This window comes from Lycorma delicatula, chromosome 7 (genome assembly GCF_047948215.1).
Source record: "Lycorma delicatula isolate Av1 chromosome 7, ASM4794821v1, whole genome shotgun sequence".
NCBI lineage: Eukaryota > Metazoa > Arthropoda > Insecta > Hemiptera > Fulgoridae > Lycorma > Lycorma delicatula.
The window spans coordinates 112023031-112035480 of NC_134461.1; the positions used below are offsets into that span (position 1 = coordinate 112023031).

A 12450-nucleotide genomic window follows, 5' to 3' on the forward strand; every position below is an offset into this window, starting at 1 on the left:
TATATATTTTTATATTATTTTTTTATATTATTATATTTTTGAATGGATATATATATTTTTGAACGTTATATATATATATATATAATAAGAAACAGCATCATGCTAAAAAGTTACTAGCTTCAAACAAACATAACACTTAGGGTTGAGTATCCAATAGTGAAGTTGCTGTAATTTATTTAGATATATGCAAAATTTAGAAATATTAAAAATCTCAGAGAAGGAAGTTTTTTATTTGTGCCAAACCTAGTGCAAGAGTGTTTGAGATTCACAACTTTAAAGATGGGAAAACAGAAATTTGTTTTTCATGGAACAGTGTCAGAGAATTGCCCAAATGAGATTTTGTTCCTAGTAGACTGTAATAATACTGTAATTCCTTTTTGTATAAAACATTTCTATTCTCCAAGGCCAAACAAAACCAACACAGTTGTTCATTTTCTCTTGGCACTGATGTATAGATTTGAAACTATTCATCACGATTTTCTATACAAGGTCACTTGTGCTTGAGCTGTGACAGGAGAATTTCAGCTTGAATGAATAATTTAAAAAAAATTGATAATAGTTTATGTATTCAGTTTCTGAACATGCTCATTTGATAGAATCCTTTAATATAACTAGAAAGTTTATTATAAAACATGTAAAAATAGATATAGTTTTTAAATAACAGTCAAGCTGGTTTTATAAAATAACCTGTTTCTTTGCAGAACTGTTGGTTAGAGGTATATAATAAAATAGTGTCTTTTAGTTTCTCAATATTGATATAACTCAGAAATGACATTGGTTGTATAGAGACCATTCATCTTAATGATCTTTCAGTTCAAAATGATTAAACTTAAAAACTCATTATTTAAAAATGAAGTAATTAATCTTCCAAATGAAAAAGCATATCCAAGCAGTGTCCCAGTAGATGTAGAAAAATCAAAGACATTAAGGTTATATTCTTGTCGAGTTTGTTAAATTTTATATTTATTGTTTAATTGGCCTCCCAATAACAGTGAAAGAAAAATGAATAAAATTAACATCAGATACTTTATTTTGTATAAGCCAATCTCAGAGGTAGAGTGGTTGCATTTCTGCCTTTCATCTCGAGGTTCTGGGTTCAAATCCCGGTCACGCATGGAATGTTTTCACATGCTACAAAAAATTATTTCATAATCATTTTAGCAGCTTTTACTGAGTGGCCAGCCAGAATACATGCGCGCTGCATGTATTCTGGCTGTCTTAGATAGTCACAGATAGCACATCTGTCTTTAAATCAATTACAGACATTCAACACATCTATTCATTGTTTTGAGGGAACACGTATTATTATTTTTGTGTCAAAAAAAAAAAAAATATACAACTTATTAAAATGTTATGTATTTGAGGCCAATGAAACTAACATCATATAAGTTTTGTATTTTATTCTTAAGATATATTTTCTCATTTATTACAAAAACAGCACTTGTCAATAATGTCAAAAAATGTTGTTGAAACGTTAATTTAAAACAAGAAGTGAAGTTAGGTTAATGATATAGAATAATGGTAGTATAGTAATGGTAGTTATAGTGGTATAGTAATGGTAATATTAATATTTAGAATAATGGTCTTGTGAATATGTAAAAAAAAAAAACCATAAAATTAAGTCAGTTAAATCAGTGTTTTGTTTTTCTTCATTTTAGCCTGTATTGACTGTGTTAGAACAACCAATTAATTTTTAATTTTTCTTTAATATCTACATCATTTCCCAGTATTTTTCTTTTCTATCTTTATCCAGCTACACTTCCATTGCTTTAGTTTTCTAGGAAAGCTGTGATGTTTTGTTGTTTTTTACTCAGTGGTAAACATTCTTAAATGACTTCTTGTTTATTTTGAGTTGTCTATGTCTCTTTCAGTTTGTGTGATTTAGTTGTTTCAGATTTAAACATTTTTAAAATGTGTAAATTGCCTGTTTACTAGCATGTTAGGCTTTTTGTAGGTGACTAGAAAGCGATTCTTTTTTTCTTTTTCTCATTGTATCTGGTATTTTCTCTATCTTCATATACAATTCATTATTGTGTCTTCCGTATTTCTCTACATCTTTGATGGCCCTAGGACCTTTCTGAGTATTATTTATTTATTTATTTTTTTTTTAAATTTATTAATTAGAAATTTCTTGTTAAATAACACACATTTAGCTGCAATGTAATTTCTGGACAAACTACTGTTGTATACACTATACAAACACACTACGCAAACTAAGAGTGTCTTAGTTGCGTTTATTGATATTGGAGACTGACTGTCAATTATCTCCCATAGGTATTTGAATTCTTTGGTTTTGTTATTTTCCCATATGCCGTTATTAGTTTTTTGCGGCTGGTTTGTTAGTCATCATAAATTCTGTTTTCTCAAAGGAGATCCAGTCTTTACTGCTTGCTTTTTTTTTAATAAGATTTAGATTATCTTGATATGGGTCTGAAATAGCATCTAGAATCTAGTCATTTTTTAAGTTTGTTTTAGTCTGATTCTGTATCCCAGTCTGATTTTGCCTAACCAAAATTACTGCCTAACCAAATACAAAGTATCATTCAATATGACCCAAAAACATTTAGTTTCCTTACATATAAAGAAACTACCATTTTAATTGAGATTATTTTCTCTCTAGTACATGCAGTATATTTTAATCTTTAAAATTATTAAAAAATTCACTTTATGCTTTGTTAACAGAGACAGTTTTAATAACTTTACCTGCATTTGAGCCGCCTTTTATTCAGGCTTAATAAGAGACAATCAATGAGAGCACTAAATGTGGTGCTGTTAAATTTCGCTGGTTTTTTTGAATTTGGTTTTGAAAGAGCTCCAAGATTTAAATTTGAAATTATTCAAATAATGAATTTTATTTAAATTGTCTTTATATCCTTTGTTGTTAACATACAAATATGTTCATATTGTTATTGTGAAAATGTGAAGCTAGGTCTGTTATTGCTAAATGTGAATGTAAATCTGAAGATTGTGGTGAGTTAGTTTGTAAAATTGGATTTGTGTGTAATTTAACTACCTCATCTTGCTATATACCAATATTATTTTAATCTGTCACATTGTTTATGGCTTGCTGTTGGTTAGGTTGCTGCAGAAACTTAGTGCTGCTACTTTGGTATACAGTTCCACATTATCACAAGGTCTGAAGTAGGAACGCCCCAACCTAATTTATTCTAAATAGTAAACTAATATTGTAAATTGTATATAATTTGTATGTTTAATATTAATTAGACGAGGTTAACAGGTGGAGCGAGTTTTAGGTTAAGTTTGTTAGGTAACAGTTTTCATGTGCTAAACTTCTTACGATATCAACATAACTTAACCAAACAATCTAATGCTTGCTTTACTTATCTAATTAACAATGAGTATACACAAATTATATACACAATGATTGGTAGACTGCACATACTGCAATGGTTGATCTCGTGATGATGGTAGACTACATACTAAAATAACACCAACTAAGCATAAGATGTGTTACCATAAAGTTAATTTAATTAAAGATAGGCAGTTTATTTCTTAAAATGTATACACAGCAACTAGAGTTGCTGTGTATTATATATATATATATTACTACGTATTGGATTTTAAAATTAAATTGAAGATAATGTTGCCTGCTTTTCAGTATACTTTATTTGCATGAATCTAAGCTGCTCCCTCCCAGATTCTAAACTGAATCATAAACTTTAAAAAAAACTTTTTGAAAAGGTTAATAAATAAATAAAGGGATATTAATAAAATTTATTTACAAAGATAATTTGATAAGCTAATTTCTAGTAAAAATAAAATTGAAATACTGCTATACATAAAATAATTTCATAATAAATTTATATTTTCAGGTAATCTAAATTGAATTAATATTAATTACAATCAGATAAACACTTAGTTTAATTGTCACTCCTGTCTCTGGAAACGGCTCATCATTATTCCATATTAGGTTGTCTTCTGGTCCATCCATGGCATTTTGTGATGCTGAGATTTTTAAGTAGTTAAGGAGCAGATATTACATTTGGAATTTTAATCCAGGCAATAGAAACCCATTCTGCTATTGTTGAAGATTGCTTTTATTTCTCCAAAAGCAGTTACATGATGGTGCTGAATCTAACCAGTTTTTATATTTTCCCTTCCATTTGTCTTGAAAAGCTTCATAATACAGATATTGGGCAGCTGTAGTTAACTGCTTTTGCTGCCTGGGATTTATCACAAAGTCACAATTTCCTTTCTTTAATTTATTTTCCCTGAATCCATTAAATGTAAATGCATCCATTATAAGCATGGTTTACGGTTTGAGAGAGTTCCTGGTCTTCTATTCCACTTGGCGTTTACCCTTTCTTTTTTTTCTTGTTTAACGTCCGGTAATTACCTTTCAGATAATACTTCAGAGGATGAATGAGGGTGATATGTATGAGTGTAAATGAAGTGTAGTCTTGTATAGTCTCAGTTCGACCATTCCTGAGATGTGTGGTTAATTGAAACCCAACCACCAAAGAACACAGATATCCATTCAAATCCGTGTAAAAATAACTGACTAGGACTTGAATGATGTAACTCTCGACTTCCAAATCAGCTGATTTGGGAAGACGTGTTCACCAGTAGACCAACCCGGTGGGTTACTTCCTGCAGGAGTCTAATGGTTAAACGTCGCAAAATAAGCTAATTTTTGAAGTTGAGAGTTCTAAGGTTCAAGACCTTGTAAAGACAGTTGCTTTTATATGGATTTGAATGTTAGATTGTGGATACCGATGTTTTTTGATGGTTGGGTTTCAATTAACCACACATCTCAGGAGTGGTTGGCCAGAGTCTGTTCAAGACTACACATTTACCGGTACATTTACACTTACACGCCAGATTGTACACAAGTGCCTTGGCATCTTTGCAGGGTACTGTTGACATCATGTCACTGTACTGTTGCTCTGTAACCGGGTATACATAAATAAAGAAATATATTATAAATATCCATTCCAAGTGCCCCTTGCTGTATTAAAGAAACTTCCAACTCTCTTCCTACTTTCATTGTACTCCCTCTTCCATTGCTTAGAATAAAAAGCGTTGTACTGGACAGACAGCATTTGAGGTTACATGCACAATGCTACCTTTCTTGAGGGCCTACCGTCAGCTTTCCATTATCATTCCATCCAGTAATGGTTCTTCCAGCAGTGGTTTTTTCACCAAGCAAAAGAGCCTGATCTATATTAAATGTGTGGGTGGATTCTTTACAGTCGACATACATTTTTGGCTTTATTCCTGAGAGAAAACACCAGTGGTAGTGATTACACTATAACATGATTGGAAGAACTATTCCAGTGCCAAGGCATATAGATCCAAGAAGAATCTCTTTATTTCTTTAAAAGTGTTGAAGAAATTCATGGAATATTATATTACTTGCAATGCGGTTTGCTGTTGGTTAACAAATAGTCAAAATGGTTAAGGTGATCAAAACACTGTGCATTAGGAGCTAATGTAGTTAAATTTGTATAAATCTTGTTGACTTGCAGAATGTTGTACTCATGTGTATTTTGCATGAAGTCCAATTATATATCACTGAAAATATACAAGTTTATCAACTCTCTTTCTACTTTCATTCTGCTGCTTATTCCATCACTTAGAATAAAAAGTTCTTGTACAGGACAAATAGCATTTGAAGTGGTATGCACGATACTACCTTTGGGGAGAATAGCAAAGCATTAACTTAACCATACAAAATATAGGGCCCATGCATTTTACTGATTCACATATCTTGAATCATCTTCTTATCACCATCACCCTATATTATCTTATAAACTTTCCATCATCTTAAAATTTTAACATCATCTAATCTTCCCATGAACTTTTATGATTGCCGAACCATCTTGTTTTATTAGCATCATCTTATCTTTTAATCATAATTTTACCATCATCTTATATTCATATTTATGGTCTTACCTTAACATCATTTCATCATCTTACCATAACCTTATTTAACGCTCAGGCGTTTTTCATCCCCAAACAAAAAAAAAAAAAAAAATTTAACTATCACCTCAGCTTACAATCAGTTTTCCATTTTATGAACATGTTATGATCTTACCATCATCTTATTATCATACAATCTTACCATCATGTTATCCTACCATCATCATTCCATCTTAACCATTATTGTATAATTTTGCCATCATCAAACATCTAACCACTGTGGTTAGCAACAGTTAGCAACAGGTGTTGCAACACTTTATGAAATGCAATCGTAACCCAAGGTGGAAAATATTGTGTCATTGGGTGGATGGCTCTACATAGTGAGTCCTGAATGATGTCCTCTGGACACCCGGGTGAACCCAGTTGTATTAAGCCGTAGCTCCAGTACACACATGTTTTACTGGAGTGGTCATTAAATTGCTGGTACTTGTGGGAACTATATGGCAGTTCCAAACAAAATCCTTAAGTGGTTGTCAGCCCACTTGAAAAAACCAACAAAAACAGATTTGAAGAGATTTAAAGGTTTGAAGAATATTATTCAGTGGAATATTTACAGGATACTCACCTCTGTCCCCAGGATGATGTGCCCTTTCGCGCAAACATCTGTGAAAGATGCGACCACCAAACTGAGGGAAGAGGATGTGAAGGTGTTGTTTTCCTTAAGGCGTAATTGCGGAAACTTATATTCCCCTAGCGACAAACATCCCTGCAGTCACAGTGAAGATATTGGCACCATTCAAAATGAATATCCGTAACTTATACCTTCCTCCAAATTCTGTTATCAGTGAGGATGATCGATCTGTCCAGTCTGCTTCCCTGAATTCTTATACTTTGCCTAATAATTGATTTCAACACCCATCACTTTCTTAGAGGTCATCAGCATGTTCTCCCCGAGGCAATATAGTCGATCCACTGACACTGAAGCAAAACATATCTCTGCCTATTGAATGGCGTATCACGTCAATGATACATGAAAACATCGATGTGATACATCTATCACATCATCATCTTCATCAGATACATTGTCGTGCATTGATCGGTCCTTATGTTTAGCAACCATACCCGCACATCTTACCGATCATAGACTGATTGTAATCTCAGTCTGTAATAGTGACTTACCTTAGAGACAGCCATGGAGGTTCAGAAAGTGGACTACAGGTATAAGGATTCCTTTGACCAGTATGACAAGAGAGGTAACGCGATCCACCAACTTTCCAAGTTTACACACCAAATTCTCGATGGTGCGAACGAATTCATCCCTTAACATCTGGAAAGCCAAGATGATCTACTGCTCCTCAATGGGATGAAAATTGCAGTTGTGCATTAAGGGACTGGTGTAGCGCTTTTTGTAATTTCAATCTGATGACTAAATTGTTGTTCTGCACCTTCTGCATTGCCATTGTTGTGCTAAATGGAAATCTTGGTTGAATTACGTTGAATCAATTTCATTATCATCTGCTGTATAGAGAAAGGTTTGAACCGTGTGGGTTAGTACAGTCATCCCAGCTGATTGAACTGCAAAGAGGGAAAATTTTGTTAGTGCCAGTTGATGTAGCGACCAAATTTGGAAGGTTATTTAGGACAGTTTCACTTATATCAGCCTGGGATATAAGTTGGAGGTAAAAAATATGCCTTGGTGATTGGAAACAAGCAAAACTTACTCTTTTCTTATAATGAGCTAAGGTATGCCTTATATAATAATTCTCGTGACACTTTACTTGGTAATGATAATTTCATGTTTTCACACCTCCCAGATACCGCACTTTTGTTTCAAAACAACCTCTCATTTCATTTGCTTTTCCTGGTTCAGGGAACATATATACCCTCATCTGTATTTACATGGTGAATCAGTAGAGGCATGCATGTGGGTTAAATTTGTAGGTGTGGTTTGACCAATGACTAACATGGGTAACATATTTGAAGGAACTGAAGGTAAAATGTTAGATATGCTGAGAGTTCTATCTAATACCCATTGGGTAGATGCAGAAATAATCATTGAGAGGAGGTTATTCTTTACAGTTTTTCAAATAGGGGAATCTAGAATCGCTCATGGATATCTGATGACGCAAACAGTTGCACCTGTTTGGCATACTGCCATTGCCAACTAACAGTGTACCACATCCTTGTGGATTGTATTTGTTATGTGGCATTGTGTGGCAAGTTTAAACTAGAGACTAACATGCAAAGTATGTTGAACAATGCAATGATGTTATCAAATCCGTTGCGATTTATAAAGGCCATGCATCTTTTAATTATTTATACAGTCCTTATCATCTGTGAATACCATTTGACGTATTCTGGATATTAATTTTGTTCTTTGAAGTTTCCTTTTTTAATACATTATGAAATTAATTTCAAAGTATTTCCTTTGAAGATGTATTTTTTACATTGCTGGGTTATATTGTGTTTGGGCAGTGATAATGCGAAAGAGTGGTTCGTCCAGGAAAAGAAGTCTTTATTTTTTACCCATCTTATCTTAATATCATTTTATCATCTTACCACCATCATCTAATCAGTTTATTCCATTACATCATCGTTCCATCTTACCATCATTGTATAATTTTACAAACATCTTATGCTCTTATATCTTACTATCATCTCAACATCTTACTATCATTTTATCATCTGATGCCATTTGTCCTTCCAATACGCTTCCGAAATACATCCTGAATTCTTCCAGCAGTGTTTTTTTTCTGTGTAATGATACATTAACCATGTGGATTCTTTGGAGAAGACATATATTTCTGGTTTTATTCTAGAGATTAAACACCATAGGTAATGATCATAACATGATTGGAAAAACTATCCCAGTGCACTGTATATTGCAACTAGTATCTAAAGTTATATAAGCCTTTTTTTAACTCATACAGTGTTGTATTCAAATATGTGTTTTGCATGAAGTCCAATTATCGTCACTGAAACTGTTTATCGTCACTGAATGACGAGTTTATCTTCAAAATCTACAGGAAATTTTCTAACACCAAGGAATACTAGGATAAAGTGAGTACTATGGAGTACATAAGTTTTCCTGTTTAATTAATCTCCCCATCTCGCCCTTTTAAAGAATCTATCTTGGGATGAGGATCATGGACATTGAGGCTCTATGAAAACACATTGCATTATCATTCCTGCATCTCCACAGAGGGAAATCCCAGGATTGTATTAAAGGACTTCAAGAACCTTTTTTTTACAATGAACTTTCCTAAAATGATTTGACAAAGTTTTATGTCTACCATAAATTCCCTTAGCATTTGCTCTATAAAAGAAACTGCCAACTCTTTCTACTTTGATTGTGCTTCTTACTCCATCACTTAGAATTAAAAATCCATGTACAGGACAGACAGCATTTGAAGTAGTATATATAATACTAACTTTCTGGAAACGTTAGTATTAGATATAAAGTTATGATATCTCAGTAAAGTTAATTTTGATAAATCTTTTAGATACCTAGATTTTTTGTATTCTTCCAGTATCAGTTTAGCTGAGCAGTTCAGTACTATTTTCATCATCCAAATAAAATATGCAACATTTGCTGCATCTGTTTTTATATTTATTTCCTCTTTACCTTCCTTTCTATCTCATTTCATTACCTTTGTTTTACATTTTTTTTCATAATGAATCTATTCTAGTAATAAAACCATTCCATTAAGAATTTCTTCAAACTCATCTTTGGTTTTACTCCCTTTCAAGTTCAGCAATATTAAATGTTCAGAAACTGTATTCAACATTCTAAACAAGATTATTTTTGAAAAGATTTTAAGATAATTATTTTGGCTTATAAAATTTTCATTTGTTGATGTATTTTCAAGTATTGTCAATTTATAAATGTTAATATTTGCAAAAATGTAAATATACATTTTATTACAGGAAGTACTATTTTTAATAATCCATTGAGATAATGGAATGGGTTGAAATGAAATGAAAGGTGCAATTCATGCAATTGTCACTCTTAGTTTTAAATTATACAGAGTTATTCAAAACTACACACCAATATCTCGGGAGCTGTTTCTTTAGCTAAAAAAAGGAAAAAAAAGATTTGTATGAATATATACCTGAAAATGGATTTCGGTTCTCCAGGAAAATGAAAACTTCTGAAATTCTAGGGAGGTAAATTAAGGGGCGAATGTAGTTGATTCTTATGGTTGTTGAGTTGAAAATATTTTAAAAATGGGTCCCAGAACTGTACTTCCATTAGTTTTAAAGATTTCTGATGTAAAACACAAAAAATGGGGTAAAAATAACAAGTTTTTGGGTTTAATGTAAGAAAACTTTGTTAAATGGTTAATTAAGTTGTATTTTTTCAATTATAAATTTGGAAATTAAAAATTTAACTTTATTAAAAAAACAAAATAGATTGAATTGTGAAAAAAATTTTAACAGCATGAATTGACTATTTTGTTCATAGGTTGGAAACAACTTATAACATAAAATTTAATTTTAACATAAAAGTGTAATTTTACTTTGAAAATAATGTAAAAATGACATTAAAAAAATTTGTGAAGGCATTATTAATTACAACCAAACTTCAGAAGTTTGGTTGTAATTAATTTTTTCTTGGGTCTTTATGGGCCTTCTAGGTCCTTTTTTACCTCAAAAAGGATTCATATTAGACAAGCAAGCATCAATGAAATCGTTGGCTAACTGTGTCAAGGGGAGTTTCCAGTGAAAATTATCACAGATGTCATTCAGTTCAAGCTGCTGAATTAGTTAGAAAAACATTCAAGGTAGGCTCATATAACCAAAGAGAATGCGACCATGCACAAAGGATTGAGGAAATCATCCAAGTAATGCACACACTGTGTTCAGTGTCATTAGGAATTATAGTAAATACAAATGTATGGTTAGGTAATAATATAATATTTTAATAATATATAATATAATTATATATTAGTATATATATTTTATAATATAATATTTTAGGTATATTAGTATATATATTTTATAATATAATATTTTAGGTAATACCTAAAATATTATATTAAATATAATATTATAGTTACAATCAAAAATAATTTGAATTTTGAGATTGCTATTAATAGATTAAGAAATAAAATATATGATTATTCAGTAAAGTTAAAAATTTATATCTTACTGTTAAAGATCTATTGAAATTATATTAGAGATGCTTTTTTCCAAAATATCGATACAAATGAATTAATTTTCTAATATATATGACTAAATGGTTTAATTGTGACAGGCAATTACAGTATGGTTGAAAGGATAACCTATTGCTATAAAAAAAGTTTTTGTTGATTGATTCGGTTATTTTATGTAGAACAGAGAGAGGTTATGTTAATAATCCCAGCAAAAGTGAACGTTTTCTTTTCATGAATTATGCTGGAAAACGTTTTATAATATGGAACAAATGTAGACTAGATCCTGTATTTTGACGTATTGTGAAATATCAGTGATGTATTGGCTTTATTAGCCAATGATACATTAGTTGTTAATGTAAAAGTGAAGGCCTCCAAAATTGTTGTCAAAACACCTGTAATTGTAATTTCTAATTATGATTGTTTACAAAGTGAAAATAATTTTACGTATGTATAAAAAGTATACTTGGAAAACATTCCCTAAATTATAAAAATAAAAATCACATCCAATGGCATTGAGCATAATTTTTGATTATGTCAATAAATATAAAATGTCACGACGAAAAATATTCCCTGTTGTTAATAAATATATAATTTGTTTTTTTTTAATTTATGGTATCTTTATATAAATTTTTTTTAATATATATAAATTGTAAATAATATATAAATTCAACTTATATGTATCAGAATTTTCCCTTCAACCAGTATTTGAATGTACATAATTTGGTTTAGTTTCATTCTCATAATATGTGTGTAAAGTATCTTCTTCAGATACATAATTTGACTTTTGATTATAGTTTTTAAATAATTTGCTTATGATATGCAACTAAATTATATCACGATAATATCTTAAAAAATCTTTTCTATAATAGTCCATTGTTGGCAATATTTTATTTATAACATTCATTTAAGCCAAGATAACATATTAACATATTTGTATTTAAACGAGCAATATGAGACAAGGGTAACAAGTACAAAAGTGTTTATTTATATAGAGGTTCTTTACCCTTTTTTTCGCAAGACCTTCTTTAGTGAGCAGTTGGTGACACAAAGTTGAAGGCTGTGGCGGTGCTGGCTGCTTGCCGGCTGACATACTTCCCTTTTCTCACCATATGATGTCATTGTTTAACTGATATTCATTATGTATACTGTCAGTTATCTTACTAAAACCAACCATGCTTGTATGCCCAAATACTATTTGTATTATTTAAAAATTAATTTGTACCATATACATGCTTATTTGGATGAACCATACTGTAATACGGTTCAGTAAATGCAGAACTGTAATCAATTTCAATTTCTATTTTTACATTCCAGTACGCAAAAGTAGGTTGTGTAGTTTTATTTGTTAGTGAGTCAGTAAATGCATGTATATGTATTATACGTATTATATTTATGCATTATATGTATACAT

General features: G+C 31.1%; 1 long non-coding RNA gene across 3 annotated transcripts in view; it reads left to right on the forward strand.

Annotated features, from left to right (window-relative positions):
* LOC142327636 (uncharacterized) overlaps positions 1–12450 on the forward strand; it is a 30376-nt gene that overhangs the window by 952 nt on the left and 16974 nt on the right. The gene's annotated exons all lie outside the window — the stretch shown is intronic.